The sequence below is a fragment of the Somniosus microcephalus genome, chromosome 4, assembly GCF_052327205.1.
Source record: "Somniosus microcephalus isolate GS21.2 chromosome 4, FLI_Smic_1.0, whole genome shotgun sequence".
NCBI classification, from domain to species: domain Eukaryota; kingdom Metazoa; phylum Chordata; class Chondrichthyes; order Squaliformes; family Somniosidae; genus Somniosus; species Somniosus microcephalus.
The window spans coordinates 121,739,157-121,756,893 of NC_140990.1; the positions used below are offsets into that span (position 1 = coordinate 121,739,157).

Sequence of the window (17,737 nt, forward strand, 5' to 3'; positions counted from 1 at the left end):
AACATCTGTGGTGGGGAAATTATTGGAAAAAATTCTGAGGGACAAAATTAATCTCCACTTGGAGAGGCAAGGATTAATCGGGGATAGTCAGCATGGCTTTGTCAAGGGTAAATCATGTCTAACAAATCTGATCGAATTTTTCGAGGGGGTGACTAGTGGGGTGGATGAGGGAAATGCTGTGGATGTGGTCTACATGGACTTCAGTAAAGCTTTTGACAAAGTCCCGCATAGGAGACTGGTCAAGAAGGTAAGAGCCCATGGGATCCAGGGTGCCTTGGCGCGTTGGATCCTAAACTGGCTGAGTGGCAGGAGGCAGAGGGTGATGGTCGAAGGTTGCTTTTGTGACTGGAAGCCTGTGTCCAGTGGGGTACCTCAGGGATCGGTGCTGGGTCCCTTATTGTTTGTGATCTACATAAATGATTTGGATGAAAATGTAAAAGGTATGATCAGTAAGTTCGCAGATGACACGAAAATTGGTGGGGTGGTAAATTGCGAGGAGGAAAGCCTCCGGCTACAGGACGATATAAACGGGTTGGTCAGATGGGCGGAAAAGTGGCAAATGGAATTTAACCCTGAAAAGTGCGAGGTGATGCATTTTGGACGGACAAATAAGGCAAGGGAATACACAATGAGTGGTAGGACCCTAGGAAGTACAGAGGGTCAGAGGGACCTTGGTGTACATATACATAGATCCCTGAAGGCAGCGGAGCAGGTAGATAAGGTGGTTAAAAAGGCATATGGGATACTTGCCTTCATTAGCCGAGGCATAGAATATAAGAGCAGGGAGGTTATGATGGAGCTGTACAAAACGCTGGTGAGGCCACAGCTGGAGTACTGTGTGCAGTTCTGGTCGCCTCACTATAGGAAGGATGTGATTGCTTTGGAGAGGGTGCAGAGAAGATTCACCAGGATGTTACCTGGGATGGAGCGCCTCAGCTATGAAGAGAGGCTGGACAGGCTGGAGTTGTTTTCCTTGGAGCAGAGAAGGCTGAGGGGGGACCTGATTGAGGTGTACAAAATAATGAGGGGCATAGATAGGGTAGATAAAGAGGAACTTTTCCCCTTAGTGGGGGGGTCAATAACAAGGGGGCATAGATTCAGGGTAAGGGGCAGGAGATTTAGAGGGGATTTGAGGAGGAACTTTTTCACCCAGAGGGTGGTTGGAATGTGGAACTCAATGCCTGAAAGGGTGGTGCAGGCAGGAACCCTCACAACATTCAAGAAGCATTTGGATGAGCACTTGAAATGCCATTGCATACAAGGCTATGGACCAAATGCTGGAAAGTGGGATTAGACTGGACAGGGATGGATGGGCGGCGCAGACACGATGGGCCGAAGGGCCTCTTTCTGTGCTGTAAAACTCTATGACTCTATGTCCCATCCATTGGTCCATTCATCCGGATCCAACAACCACACGTCCCATCCACTGGTTCATTCAGTCCCTGACCCAACACCAACATGTCCCATCCACTGGTTCATTCATTGCTGACCCTACACCCACACATCCCATCCATTGGTTCATTCAGTCCTGAACCAACACCAACACGTCCCATCCACTGGTTCATTCAATCCCTGACCCAACACCCACACGTCCCATCCACTGGTTCATTCATTCTGGTCCCTACACCCACACACCCCATCCCCTGGTTCATTCAGTCACTGACCCAACAACCACACATCCCATCCACTGGTTCATTCATGCCTGACCCAACACACACACGTCCCAACCCCTGGTCCATTCAGTCCCTTACCCAACACCAACACGTCCCTATCCCTTGGTTCATTCAGTCACTGACCCAACACCAACCCGTCCCATCCCCTGGTTCATTCAGTCACTTACCCAACACCAACACAGCCCATCCCCTGGTTCATTCAGTCCCTTACCCAACACCCACACATCCCATCCACTGGTTCATTCATTCTGGACCCTACACCCACACACCCCATCCCCTGGTTCATTCAGTCACTGACCCAACACCCACACACCCCATCCCCTGGTTCATTCAGTCACTGACCCAACACCCACACGTCCCATCCACTGGTTCATTCAGTCTGGACCCTACACCCACGCACCCCATCCCCTGGTTCATTCAGTCCTGACCCAACACCCACACGTCCCATCCCCTGGTTCATTCAGTCTGGACCCTACACCCACACATCCCATCCCCTGGTTCATTCAGTCACTGACCCAACACCCACACACCCCATCCCCTGGTTCATTCAGTCACTGACCCAACACCCACACGTCCCATCCACTGGTTCATTCAGTCTGGACCCTACACCCACACATCCCATCCCCTGGTTCATTCAGTCCTGACCCAACACCCACACGTCCCATCCCCTGGTTCATTCAGTCACTGACCCAACACCCACATGTCCCATCCACTGGTTCATTCAGTCTGGACCCAACACCCACACACCCCATCCCCTGGTTCATTCAGTCACTGACCCTACACCCACATGTCCCATCCACCGGTTCATTCAGTCTGGACCCTACACCCACACATCCCATCCATTGATTCATTCAGTCACTGACTCGTCAATCACATGTTCCATCCAGTGGCTCATTCATTGCTGATCATCACCAACACATCCCATCCATTGGTCCATTCAGTCCTGACCCAACACCCACACGTCCCATCCACTGGTTCATTCAGTCCAGACCCAAAACACACACGTCCCATCCACTGGCTCATTCAGTCCTGACCCAACACCCATACTTCACATCCACTGGTTCATTCAGTCCTGACCCAACACCCGCACGTGCCATCCACTGGATCATTCAGTCCTGACCCAACACCCACACGTCCCATCCACTGGTTCATTCACTTCTGACCCAGCACCCACACACCCCATTCACTGCTTCATTCAGTCCTGACCCAACACCCACACGTCCCATCCACTGGATTATTCAGCTCTGACCCAACACTCACAAGTCCCATCCACTGGTTCATTCAGTCCTGACCCAGCACCCACATGTCCCATCCACTGGTTCATTCAGTCCTGGCCCAGCACCCACACACTCCATTCACTGATTCATTCTGTCCTAACCCAACACCCACACATCCCATCCACTGGATCATTCAGCTCTGACCCAACACTCACAAGTCTCATCCCCTGGTTCATTCAGTCCCTTACCCAAAACCAACACGTCCCATCCCCTGGTTCATTCAGTACCATACCCAACACCAACACGTCCCATCTACTGGTTCATTCAATCCCTGACCCAACACCCACATGTCCCATCCACTGGTCCATTCAGTCTGGACCCTACACCCACACATCCCATCCACTGGTTCATTCAGTCACTGACTCGTCAATCACATGTTCCATCCAGTGGTTCATTCATTGCTGACCCAACACCAACACGTCCCATCTACAGGTCATTCAGTCCTGACCCAACACCCACACGTCCCATCCATTGGTCCATTTAGTCCTGACCCAACACCCACACGTTACATCCACTGGTTCATTCAGTCTGGACCCAACATCCACACGTCCCATCCATTGGTTCATTGAGTCCCTGACCCAACAACCAACGTCCCATCCATTGATTTATTAAGTCATGAACCTACACCAACACGTCCCATCCACTGGTTCATTCAGTCCCGACCCAAAACACCCATACGTCCCATCCACTGGTTCATTCAGTCCTGACCAAACACCCACAAGTCCCATCCACTGCTTCATTCAGTCATGACCTAACACCAACACGTCCCTTCCACTGGTTCATTCAGTCCCTGACCCAACACCCACACGTCCCATCCACTTAATCATTCAGTCCTGACCCAAAACCCACACGTCCCATTCACTGGTTCATTCAGTCCTGACCCAACATCCACAAGTCCCATCCACTGGTTCATTCAGTCCTGACCCAACACCCACACGTCCCATCCACTGGTTCAATCAGTTCTGACCCAGCATCCACACACCCTATTCACTGATTCATTCAGTCCTGACCCAACACCCGCACGTCCCATCCACTGGATCATTCAGCTCTGACCCAACACCCACAAGTCCCATCCGCTGGTTCATTCAGTCCTGACCCAACACTCACACGTCCCATCCACTGGGTCATTCAGTCCTGACCCAGCACCCACACGTCCCATTCACTGGTTCATTCAGTGCTGACCCAACACCTACACGTCCCATCCACTGGATCATTCAGTACTGACCCAACTCCCACACGCCCCATCCAGTAAATCATTTAGTCCTGACCCAACACCCACACGTCCCATCCACTGGTTCATTCAGTCCTGACCCAACACCCATACTTCACATCCACTGGTTTATTCAGTCCTGACCCAACACCCACACGTCCCATCCACTGGTTCATCGAGTCTGGACCCTACACCCATACGGCCCATCCCCTGGTTCATTCAGTCCCTGACCCAACACCCACACATCCCATCCACTGTTTCATTCAGTCCCTGACATGTCAATCACATGTTCCAACCACTGGTTCATTCATTGCTGACCCCAAACCAACACGGCCCATCTACAGGTTCATTCAGTCCTGACCCAGCACCCTCACGTCCCATCCATTGGTCCATTCAGTCCTGACCCAATACCCACACATTACATCCACTGGTTAATTCAGTCTCGACCCAACATCCACACGTCCCATCCACTGGTTCATTCAGTCCCTAACCCAACAACCTAACGTCCCATCCATTGATTTATTCAGTCATGAACCTACACCAACACGTCCCATCCACTGGTTCATTCAGTCCAGACCCAAAACGCTCATGTCCCATCCACTGGTTCATTCAGTCCTGACCCAACACCCACACGTCCCATTCACTGGTTCATTCAGTCCTGACCCAACACCCACACGTCCTATCCACTGGTTCATTCAGTCCCTGGCCCTACACCCACACATCCCATCCACTGGATAATTCAGTCCTGACCCAACACCCACAAGTCCCATCCACTGGTTCATTCAGTCCTGACCCAACACCCACACGTCCCATCCACTGGTACATTCATTCCTGACCCAACACCCATACTTCACATCCACTGGTTCATTCAGTCCTGACCCAACACCCACACGTCCCATCCAGTGGTTCATTCAGTTCTGACCCATCACCCACACACACCATTCACTGATTCATTCAGTCCTGACCCAACACCGACACGTCCCATCCACTGGATCATTCAGCTCTGACCCAACAGTCACAAGTCCCATCCACTGGTTCATTCAGTCCTGACCCAGCACCCACACGTCCCATTCACTGGTTCATTCAGCCCTGACCCAGCACCCACACGTCCCATCCACTGGTTCATTCAGTCCTGACCCAACACCCCCACATCCCATCCACTGGTTCATTCAGTTCTGACCCAAAACCCACATGTTCCATCCACTGGTTCATTCAATCCTGACCCAGCACCCACACGTCCCATTCACTGGTTCATTCAGTCCTGACCCAACACCCACACGTCCCATCCACTGGATCATTCAGTCTGGACCCAACATCCACACGTCCCATCCATTGGTTCATTGAGTCCCTGACCCAACAACCAAACGTCCCATCCATTGATTTATTCAGTCATGAACCTACACCAACACGTCCCATCCACTGGTTCATTCAGTCCCGACCCAAAACACCCACACGTCCCATCCACTGGTTCATTCAGTCCTGACCAAACACCCACAAGTCCCATCCACTGGTTCTTTCAGTCATGACCCAACACCAACACGTCCCATCCACTTAATCATTCAGTCCTGACCCAAAACCCACACGTCCCATTCACTGGTTCATTCAGTCCTGACCCAACATCCACTAGTCCCATCCACTGGTTCATTCAGTCCTGACCCAATACCCACACGTCCCATCCACTGGTTCATTCAGTTCTGACCCAGCACCCACACACCCTATTCACTGATTCATTCAGTCCTGACCCAACACCCGCACGTCCCATCCACTGGATCATTCAGCTCTGACCCAACACCCACAAGTCCCATCCACTGGTTCATTCAATCATGACCCAGCACCCACACGTCCCTTTCACTGGTTCATTCAGTCCTGCCCCAACACTCACACGTCCCATCCACTGGGTCATTCAGTCCTGACCCAGCACCCACACGTCCCATTCACTGGTTCATTCAGTCCTGACCCAACACCCACAAGTCCCATCCAGTGGTTCATTCAGTCCTGACCCAGCAACCACACGTCCCATTCACTGGTTCATTCAGTGCTGACCCAACACCTACACGTCCCATCCACTGGATCATTCAGTACTGACCCAACACCCACACGTCCCATCCAGTGAATCAGTTAGTCCTGACCCAACACCCACACGTCCCATCCACTGGTTCATTCAGTCCTGACCCAACACCCACAAGTCCCATCCAGTGGTTTATTCAGTCCTGGCCCAACACCCACACGTCCCATCCACTGGTTCATTGAGTCTGGACCCTACACCCATACGGCCCATCCCCTGGTTCATTCAGTCCCTGACCCAACACCCACACATCCCATGCACTGGTTCATTCAGCCCCTGACATGTCAATCACATGTTCCATCCACTGGTTCATTCATTGCTGACCCCACACCAACACGTCCCATCTACAGGTTCATTCAGTCCTGACCCAGCACCCACACATCCCATTCACTGCTTCATTCAGTCCTGACCCAACACCCACACGTCCCATCCACTGGATCATTCAGTACTGACCCAACACCCACACATCCCATCCAGTGGATCATTTAGTCCTGACCAAACACCCACACGTCCCATCCACTGGTTCATTCAGTCCTGACCCAACACCCATACGTTCCATCCACTGGTTCATTCAGTCCTGACCCAAATCACACACATCCCATCCACTGGTTCATTCAGTCCTGACCCAATACCCACACGCCCCATCCACTGGCCCATTTCACCAACTATTTCCCAAACTGGCAATGGGACTCTGCTCCCTCTCAGCTGCTGACTCGGTCCTCTGACATCCCGCTCGCACTTACTTTTTTTATGTTTACCAAGTCAATATTCAGTTGTCGAAACCCTACCCTGCCTCCTCTAATAATGATACTGCCTCTTACTACGTTACAGTTCAAGGGCTTTGCTGCATTAGCTGTGATGAGAGAGAGCCAACATGAATTTGTTAACGGTAGGTCAGGACTATCAAATGTAATTGAACTTTTGGATGAAGTAACCAAGGGAGTAGACAGGGAATGTCTATGGATGTAGTTTATATGGACTTCAAAGGCATTCAATAAGGTTAGACTATAGCAGACAGTGAACAGAAAAAATGTGTATGTACTTGGATTGCAAGGAAGTGACTATCAGTTTCTTACAAGTATCTGTGCTGGGGCTGCAACTATTCATTCTATTTATCAATGAATTAGAATACACAATAGACAGCCAAGATTTCTGATGACACAAAGATTGGTCGTATAGTAAGTTGTGTGGGCAGGAGCACAGAATTACAAAGTGACGTTGATAGATTACGTGAGTGCACAAAACTGTGTCAGATGCATTTCAATGCAGCCAGGTGTGAGGTCATCCATTTTGGACCAAATACTATAGATCGGAGTATTATTTTAATGGTGAAAATTAGGAACAGTTGAGGTCCAAAGGCATTTATGGGTCCATGTACACAGATCCCTAAAATGTTCTAGTTAGGTACACAAAATAATAGAAAGGGCTAATGGAATGTTATCCTTTATAATGCGAGGTCTAGAATATAGAGGGGAGGAAGTTTTGCTACAGCTATACAAAGCCCTGGTTAGACCACATCTGGAGTACTGTGTGCAGTTCTGGGCACCGCATCTAGAAAGGATATATTTGCCTTGGAACAGAATGTTACCAGGGCTCCAAGGGTTAGATTATTACAAGAGAGTACATGAACAAGGCTTGTATTCCTAGGTTACGGGTGATTTGGTTGAGGATTTTAGGATGTTGAAAGGAATTGACAGGGTAGATATAGAAAATAAATCAACTGTTGGGGGAGTCCAGGACAAGGTGATTAAAATCAGGGGCAGAGCATTCAGAAGAAATGTTGGGAAACACTTCTTCAGGCAAAGAGTGTTATAATTGTAGAACTCCCACAAAATGGTAGCTCAGTTAATCCTTTTACATCTGAAATCTTTAGGTGTTTGCTAGCCAAGGGTATAAAAGGGTGTGGAGGCAAGGCGGGTGGATGAAGCTCACATACAGATCAGGCATAATGGCGGAACAGACTGGAGGGGCTGAATGGTCTACTGCTGTTCTTATGTTCCAAAGCCTTTTGGGACCTCCTGTGGTCACGGAACACGCTATATAAATGCAAATTCTTCAAGATTATGAAGTTCTTCAATATTATGAAAGGGTTTGATAGGGTACACATAGAAAAGATGCTTTCACTTGCGGATGAGACCAACACTGGGTGGGGTGGTGTAATAAATATAAATTCTGTCACTGGTAAAGTTATTAGATTCTGTCCCTGGATCCTATAATAACGCTGCACATTTCACCCTGAATTTGCTCTCAGCCTGAAGTATAAGTTCCTGTTTTTCTCTTCCTTACAGTGAACTTAGTGACGATTGTGATCCTGTCTCGGGGAAGGTGTGGTCTCTCCAAATGTGTCACCCATTACCTGGTGTCCATGGCAGTGGCGGATCTACTAGTGGCTATCACTGATCTCACATTCAGGCAGATTCCTATTCTTTATTCGACCACTTTTGAGTTCATGTGGAAGATTAAAGTGTGTAATATCCACGCTGTTCTGCTGTATGCAGTCACAGACTGTTCTGTCTGGTTCACAGTCACTTTCACCTTTGATCGATTTGTGGCCATTTGTTGCCAGAAGCTGAAAATAAAATATTGTACTGAGAAAATGGCGACTATGGTTCTAGGAACAGTGAGTGTGCTGTTCTGTGTAAAGAACATTTTCTGGTACTTTATGTATGGAGGATCATATTGGGCTTCGAATAATCCCTGGTTTTGTTTTGTACGATGGGAAGTTGCCGAATCTCCAGTATGGGCAGGAGTTGAAACTCTTCATTATATTTTAACGCCATTGGTTCCATTTGTTTTGATTCTGCTGCTCAATGCTTTAACCGTCAGACACGTTTTACTGTCGAGCAGAGTCCGCAGGAGACTCCGGGCCCACAGCAGTGGGGAGAGTCCCAGTGACCCAGAGATGGAGAAGCGAAGGAAATCCTTAATTTTACTGTTTGTTATATCCGGGAATTTTATCCTCTTATGGGCTGTGTTTCTGCTTTATTCTGTGGGTTACCGGTTGTATCTGTTAGACTTTATGTTTCTATATTTACCTCAATATGTACAGGAACTGGGATTTATGCTTCAGCTCCTGAGTTGCTGCACCAACACATGTATCTATGCCGTGACCCAGACTAAATTCAGAGAGGAGTTGAAGAATGCGGTGAAATATCCCTTTACTGTAATTGTTAAGCTCATTAAACGATGAGAAGACTTTGCACCATCACAACGTGTTGGTCTGGTGTTCTGCCCAATCCCCTCATCTCTGTTTTCATCTTTCACTGCCCGGATTCAGCGACTAACAGGAACGGTAGAGGCGGGGAGTCTGCGCAGATCAGTCCCGCTGGATTCCTGCTGGTTTTTAGCCCTGCTGAGTCCTCTGATGGGGCCTGGGGCGGGTTTATGAAGCTCCCGACCGCCAGGCTCGAGTTTCATGTGTTTACCCAAAGGGGGCAGCGCGGGGAAGGTCGCTCTGACAGTTGACAGCCCACGGGCGGACGGGCCACTCAGACCCCAGCGCCCCCAGGGAAACCTCAGGGGAAATAGCCAGGGACCAACCTGCAGCCAGGGAGGAAGGTTTTAAAAGACTCAAAATGCCAGCACAGTGAGAGCGGGGCAGCGACCGAGAGCGGCAGAGAGAAAAGAAGTGACTTCACAGGATGCAGCCAGGTGCTTGGATGGTGAGTATTACCGTTTTTTTGCTTTATAATCTCGGGCAGTGTGTTTAAACTAAGACCTGGGAAACTATAACTATAACTTTATTAAATCAATAACTGAAATTAGATAAACTAATTAGTTAATACAACTAAAACATCGACTGAGTAAAAAGCTTAAATAATTAAATCTCTAAAACAAGGTTAGATTGGGATGGCAAAGCAGGTGGTATGTCGCAACTACAGCCTGTGGGAATTGGAGGAGACCAATGAGATCCCGGGAAACCACATCTGCAGTAAGTGTCTGCAACTCGGGGAATGTTTGGCTCAGAGTTGTTGAGATGTAGTCTGAGCTGCAAACATTACGATGCATCAGCGAGTGGGAGTTGCCTAGACACATTGATCCAGGAGACAGTGACACCCACCTAGGTTAGGCAGTTGTTTAGGTTTGGTCAGTGGTCAGGAACAGGAGGATGTGACTGCGAGTCAGGCAGGTGTGTTTACACAGGATGTAGTGATGTAGGTGCCTCGGCCTTGGACCTTGTCAACGGATAACAGGTACTTCCTACCTGTGTGGCTGAGAACAAAGAAAGCCGATGGAATGGATAATTTGATCACGGCACCATGATATAGGAAAACATTCAAGTGGGGGGAACATAAAGGTAGTGGTAGGTGTTAATATAGTCAGAGGGATAAATATCTCACTGTCCCGAAGGCTGTGTTGCCTGCCCGGTGCCAAGGTTAAGGATATTCCCTCACAGCTAGGAAATAACTTGGAGCATGAGGGGGAGGATCCAGTAGTCGTGGCTCACGTAGGAACCAAGTACATAGTTAGAACTGGAAATGAGTTTCAGCTGAGCGAGTTTGACGAGCTGAGGTCCAAATTAATCAGCAGATCCTCAATGGTAGTAATCTCTGGATTAATACCTGAGCCACTCGCAAATTGGCACAGGGTCAATCACATTAGAAACTTGAATGCGTGGCTCAAAGAGTGGTGTGTGAATCAGTTGTTTTGATTCATGGAGCACTAGTACCATTACCGGGAAAGAGGGAGCTGTTCCGTTGGAAGTGGCTCCACATAAATTGGACTGGGACTATTGTCCTGGTGAATCAAGTAACTAGTGCTGTAAAAAGAGCTTTAATCTAAAGAGGGGTTGAGGGTTCATGTCAGGGGAAAATTTAAAATTAAGGCTCTTTATCTGAATGCATGAAGCATTCGCAACAAGATAGAGGCAGTCATGGCAGAAATAGAAATAAATGCGTTTGATCTAATATCCATTACATAGATGTGGTTGCAAGGTGACCAAGGAGGGATCTAAATATTCCAGCGTATTTATTATTTTGAATAAATGGGCAGAATTGAAAAAGAGGGCGGGCTGCACTGTTAATAAAGGATGACATAAGGACTATAGCGAGGAAGGCTCTTAGCTCAGAAGATCCAGAATTAGAACCAGTATGGGTGGCCATCAGAAATAACAAGGGGCAGAAAACACTGGTAGGAATAATTCATAGGCCCCCAAGGATGGAATCCATTTGCGGCTGTTTCCTAGAACAATACATCATCCAACCAACCAAGGAAGAGGTTATTTCAGATATTGTAGTGTGTCATGAGAGAGTGGTAATCAGTAGTCTCATAGTAAGGGATCCTCTGGGGAAGAGCAATCACGATATTATAGGATTATACATGGAGTTTGAAAGTGATGTACTTAAGTGCGAAACTAGAAACATAAACTTAAATAAAGCCAATTACATAGGTGCATGTTCGCTAAAATAGAGTGGAAAATTACGTTAAAAATTATAATGGTAGATGATCAATGGCGAAGATTTAAAGAAATATTTCATAATTCTCAACGAATACACATTCCATTGAGAAATAAAAACTCCACGGGAAAAATGATCCATCCGTGGCTAACTAAAGAGGTTCAGGATAGTCGTGCGTTAAAAGAAGTGGCTGTTAATATTGCTCAGAAGAGTAGTAGGCCTGAGGCTTGGGAGAGTTTTATACATCATCAAAAGATGACCAAAAAATTATAAAGAGGGAGAAAATCGAATATGGAGCAAAGTCTCAAATAGTATAATAACAGATTGTAAGAGCTTCAACAAGTATGTAAAAAGAAAGAGAGTAGCGAATGTAAACGTGGAGGCTGAGACAGTAGAAATTGTAATGGTGAAGATGGAAATGCCAGCGAAGTTCAGCAAATATTTTGGCCTAGAAATTCGACTCGGGCCGTTGTGCAAATGTAACACCGATATTGAAAAAAGGAGGGAGAGTGAAAATAGGGAACTACAGGCCACATAGCCTGGCATCGGTCGTCGGGATAATACTGCAATCCATTATTAAGGAAGTGGTATCTGGGCACTCAGAAAACCATAACATGATTAGGCAGAGTCAACATGCATTTATGAAAGTGAAATCGTGTTTGAAAATCTATTAGCGTTTTTTGAGGATGTTGCTAGTAGGGTGGATAAAGGGGAACCAATGGATTTAGCATATTTCGATTTCCAAAAGGCATCTGATAAGGTTTCACACAAAGGTTGTTGCACAAGATAAGGGCACTTGGGGTTGTGGGTAATATATTAGCATGGATAGAAGACTGATTAAAGGACAGAAAACAGAGAGTAGGAATAAACGGTTCATTTTCAGATTGGTGGGCTGTTAATAGTGGGGTGCCACAAGGATCAGTGCTGAGGCCTCAGCTATTTACAATATATATTAATGACTCAGATGAAGGGACCGAGTGCAATATATACAAGTTTGCTAACGATATAAAGCTAAATGTGCGAAAGTAAGCTGTGAGGACTCAAAGGCCTATAAATGCTCCCAGTACTCTAGGGCCTAGAAATTCGTTTTGGGCGGTAACGCAAAACGGGTGACCTCCCATTACACGATGGGCTGAATATCAGGTAGCCCATTTTGTGCCACCGCCCGAAACTAATTTCTAGGCCCTGGATTACAGGTGCAGTTTTGGCCTCTGCACCGAAGAAAATATATACTTGCCTTAGAGGCGGTGCAAATAAGGTTCATTAGATTGATTTATGGGATGAGAGAGTTGTCCTATGATGAGAGATTGAGTAGAATTGGCCGATACACCATGGAGTTTAGCAGAATGAGAGGTGATCTCCTTGAAATATAAAAGATTCTGAGACGGTTTGACAGGGTAAATGCTGTGAGGCTGTTTCCCCTGGCTGGAGAGTCTCGAACTAGGGGGCATAGTTTCAGGATAATGGCTCAGCCGTTTACGACTGAGATGAGGAGAAATACCTTCTGTAACCTAAAGGGGCGTGGCTGCTCAGTTGTTGAATATATTCAAGACTGAGATCGATAGATTTTTGGGCTCTGAGGGTATCAAGGGCGGGAAAGTGGATTTTAGGTGGAAGATCAACCATGATCTTATTGAGTGGCAGAGCAGGCTCCTATTTCTTATCTCCTTATATTCGTATGTCAGTGGTTTCAGACTTTTAATAGCCCACCGGATATTTGTGCCAGTGGCGTTTAGGCTGAGCAGCCCCAGGGCCCAGTGATGGGGAAATGTCCCTGTTTCCGGTGATCCACCATTGAGATAAAAGGTTCTTCTGTAAGCGTGGTATTTCACATTTAAATTTCTGAATAATTTCTTTGAAGATTGCGTTTGGAGAGGGGATCCATGAATCGTGCCAAGCTCACCTAGAACACATGCAGTCCATGGTGTGTGCACCAAAGAGTCACCATTTAATAATAATTAATAACGCTTCCTTATTTGAAAACTTTCTGAACAATGCTGTGATTTCCAGGGTAAAGTGACCCCCGCACACACTCCACGCCCATTGCACCCAGCTCTTCTTCACTGTCTGGAAAAGCTCAATACAGCCCATTATAAGCAGTGTTCAGGGAGGTTGGTCACGAGGTTGGTTGCTAGGTACTGCAGTGACGTCATAAGCGGTGACACTCCCGTGACGCTGTGCCTGAGTATTGTGACATCACAGATCTGCCCTGCAGACCACGCCCTGATCTGTGGTTGACCGAGATTCAAACAGCCTTTCTCCTGCACACATCACCTTTGGTGTGAATGATGTCTGAAGGAAGCTGCATGGGGCTCCGAGATACTCAAACTTTCCAATGAAGAACTTGGTGTCCATTTAGGGAGGTGCTTTAAAATGGTGCAGAGGCAGACACATCTCACAGGATGAAACCCCTCTTGTTGTCGCCTTACACTTCCCTTTCCCTGTCCTCCGGGGAAGACAGTTACCGGCCCTCCAACAGACAGAAAGCACCTCAGAACGGCTACTCACAGATACTTGGGCTGACTCCCAGTCACAGCACTCTGTCCACAGACAAGTACACTCTGAGGGTGTGGGGATTACTGGGCTGATGTTACAGTTCCCGTGTCCGCCCCACTGTATCCCACCTGACTACATGTAGCAATCTGTGGGTTCCATACAGGCACTGCGACACCAATCAAGCACTGCCCGCACCTGGCACCTTATGAACTGTGAGATTGTGATGAGACAGAGACACACAGGTGGTTATATTTCGGCTATAATGGGTTTAGTGATGGATACTGTAGTCGGGATCATGGGGTCGGGCTTGTTTACTCGGTATGGGACAGCTTAATCAGAAGACTGAACTTGTTGTTGCTTTCCTTTGTGCAATATAATGGGAGATTGACTAGTATATACACAGAGGTTAGCCTGACGTTCCACAAAGGGAGTCAGGGTTAAATGTAATCCACAGATGAGGCAGGTCTTAGGGCCACGGGGAAAATGGACAACAGCACATAGGCGTAATTGAGACCCATTTTAAAGTCATGCAATCTGTCCTTATCTCTATATTTCAACATTGCATTACTATGTCCACATTTATCATGGGAACTGCCTATGTAAAATTCGAACGTTGTGATACAACCTTCCTGCCTCGGATGGGCGGGTGGGATTCTGGGGGTGGATGGCTGCCAGAGAAGCTGAAGCAGATTGAGAGATCAAAGGGTGAGGTGAGCCGAAGAAGAGCTGAATGGGAGGAGAGGAGGAGAGAGGAGTCGGGGAAAGAGGGAGAGGAGAGGAAAGGAACAGCAGTGTATAATATCAGATTGGAGAGTGAGGGGGAGAATAATGAACAAGGAAAAGGAGGAGCAGCATTGATAGGGCTGAGGTAAGGGGAGGATAGATGAGAAGAAGTGACAGAGAAACAGAGAAAAGGTGGAGATTAGGGAGGGGGATGGGTGAGGGCGAGGCGGTTAAGGAAAATGTGGAGAGTGGAACAACAAGGATCAGGGCCGAGGAGAATTGGGAAGTGGAGAGGAGAAGAGCAGCGAAGGAGGGAAGAAAGGCGGAGGAGGAAGAGAAGGGGTTTAGAGGGGTGAAGAGGAGTGGGGATGAGATTGGAAGAGGAGAGAAGTGTAGGAAGCGGGTGAAGAGGAGGTTGGTAGCTGGCAATGTTTGTCCAGGGACACTCAAAGCCTTTTATTTCATTCAGTCCACAGGCATTTGATTAAACTCTGGAGTCAGTTCAAACAAGCTGCCGATGTGCAAACATTCCCGGGAGGGTTTATGCTCAGTTTAATGAACTTATTTCTATTTTACAGCGACTTTGTACAGTTCACCTACATCTGCCCCCAATACCGAGAGTGTGGGAAGGAGCCAATGCGATGAGATCTTCACTCCCTTATTGAGATCGCGTTCTGTGGGGAGATTAGTGCTATAAATCCTCCCTCGCCCAGGAGCTAAATTCACAATACTAATGAAGATTGGGTGGATTTTAATCAAGATGGACCGACAGAAGTTTGCCCAATAAATGGCCAATTTAGACTTTGTGCTCGGAGCTTGGATTTTATTCACCTCTGGTAAATTGGACAGTTTACAAGCTCAGCGTCCCAACCAGCTTAAAGGAGCATGAAGATATAATGCCAGTTCAATCGGCAGAAGCATGGCAGAATAAGGTGAAACACGGGAAACATATACTGACACCTCATCCTGTTAGAGCTCTAACATGTGCCTCTGTTTCTGGGGTAACTTTGTCCGTGGATGGGCTCTGTCTAGTGAGCCGAGTATTGTCAGACACGCGGGAGCATTTTGAGCCCCGATCATAGTGTAACACGGTTTCTGAGATTGTACCTGAAATACATCCATAACCTGATGATCTGTGCGTTTATCATGTGGTGAACATATTGGAAATGGCATTTACAGTGTATACATTGCTTATTTTGAGCACGGTAATATATTTAAACATCACAATGTATATCAGGACATAGCGGTATGTTACAGAATATCACAAGAATAAATGCTTTATCTCCCGCTGAAACAGATCACAAACAGAGCATTTCTCTACCCATTGGTAGCCGGGCTATGAGAGGGCTTATTCAGGAATCCAAATCAGCACAAATTAAACTGCACAGAGCGCGGCTGCTACTCAGTAATAAGGGAGCCTTTAGTTTAAATCAGGCACAGAACTCTGAGAATATTCAAGGAAGTGCAGCGGGCTCAAAACAATTCCACCTCTGTTTTATTTACTTTGTGATTCCCACTCATCTTATTACAGTGTGTGCATGGAGTCATTAAAATCTCTCCCCAGCACTTCATGCAGTGCTGAATTAACCGTCAGAATTATCTAGAATTATCTTTATTTAACAATAATTTAATTAAATGGCATGTGGATCAATGTATTATTTTCTGGTCCTATTTTGTAGTGTTGTGAGCGTGGAATTTACCGAAAATCATTCTTTAGATGTTATATCATGTGAAATGTATATTTCTTGTTAGAGCGCTGCAGAATAATTTAATGTTCAAATAGTTTAATCCCGTTTTGTTTCCCATTCATATTCCCACTAATCTGCCCCACACAGTATTTTGCAGCAACCCAGCTGACTGCCGTTAGTGAAGCTCGAACACCCAGTGTCATTTACAGGAAGCATCTGGGGGTTCAGTGCAGTAAATCAAAGATCTGTTTCCTCACTGCTGACCGCTTGGGTAAAAGCCAACTTCAAACCCTTTACATTGTCAATGAGGCCCGTTTATATACAAACCTACCCAGCAACAGCACTGGAGTCAATTTTTTTTTTTTTTAATAACAACAGAAAAAGCTGGAAAACTGAGCAGGCCAGGCAACAACCTTGGAGAGAGAAACAGAGTTAACGTTTCAGGTCGAAAACCTTCTTCAGTACTGAGAGAAAAGCAGGAAATGAAACAGCCGAAAAAGCAAGTTGGGGGCTGGGAAATGGGGGAGGGGATAAAAGAACAAAAGGGAAGTTTGTGAGCAGTAAAGAGAAATTAAGAGATATTCAAGGCGAGACAAGATGGCAATAGGACAGATTAAGAAACAAAAGATGGCTCTGGATGAAGTATGAAATGCGCTAGCAGAATGAAAGACAGCTGCCATGTGGGAGAGGGAAAAAAAAGAAAAGGCACAAACCAAAAGTGTAGATAAAAAATATATAAATATGATAGGGGCCGAGGTTATGATCTGAAATTATTGATCTCGATATTGAGTGCAGAAGGCTATAAAGTGCCTAAATGGAAGATGAGGTGCTGTTCCACGAGCGTACGCTGAGCTTCTGTGGAACAATGAAAGAGCCCAAGGACGGTGAGGTCTGAGTGGGAATGGGGCGGTGAACTAAAATGACAGGCGACCGGAAGCTCGGGGTCACCCTTATCGACTGAATGGAGGTGTTCCGCAAAGCGGTCACCCAAGCTGCGTTTGGTCTCCCCAATGCAGTGAATAGAGTACACTCGATTGCAAGAAGTACACTGTTTCACCTGGAAGGGGTGTTTGGGGCCCTGGACAGTGGGAAGGGGGGAGGTATAAGGGCAGGTATTGCATCTCCTGCGCTTGCACCAGAAGGTGCCAGGCGAAGGGGAAGGGGTGCTGGGGGTGATAGAGGAGAGGACTAGGGTGTCTCAGAGGGAGC

General features: G+C 47.1%; 1 long non-coding RNA gene across 1 annotated transcript; it reads left to right on the plus strand.

Moving 5' to 3' along the window:
- Nucleotides 1-448: 448 nt before the first annotated feature.
- Nucleotides 449-16,486, plus strand: LOC147119712 (uncharacterized). Its single transcript, XR_015078066.1, has 3 exons — nt 449-9,887; nt 13,483-13,545; nt 15,419-16,486. It is a non-coding gene; the product is annotated as an uncharacterized LOC147119712 (long non-coding RNA).
- The last annotated feature ends 1,251 nt before the right edge of the window (nt 16,487-17,737 follow it).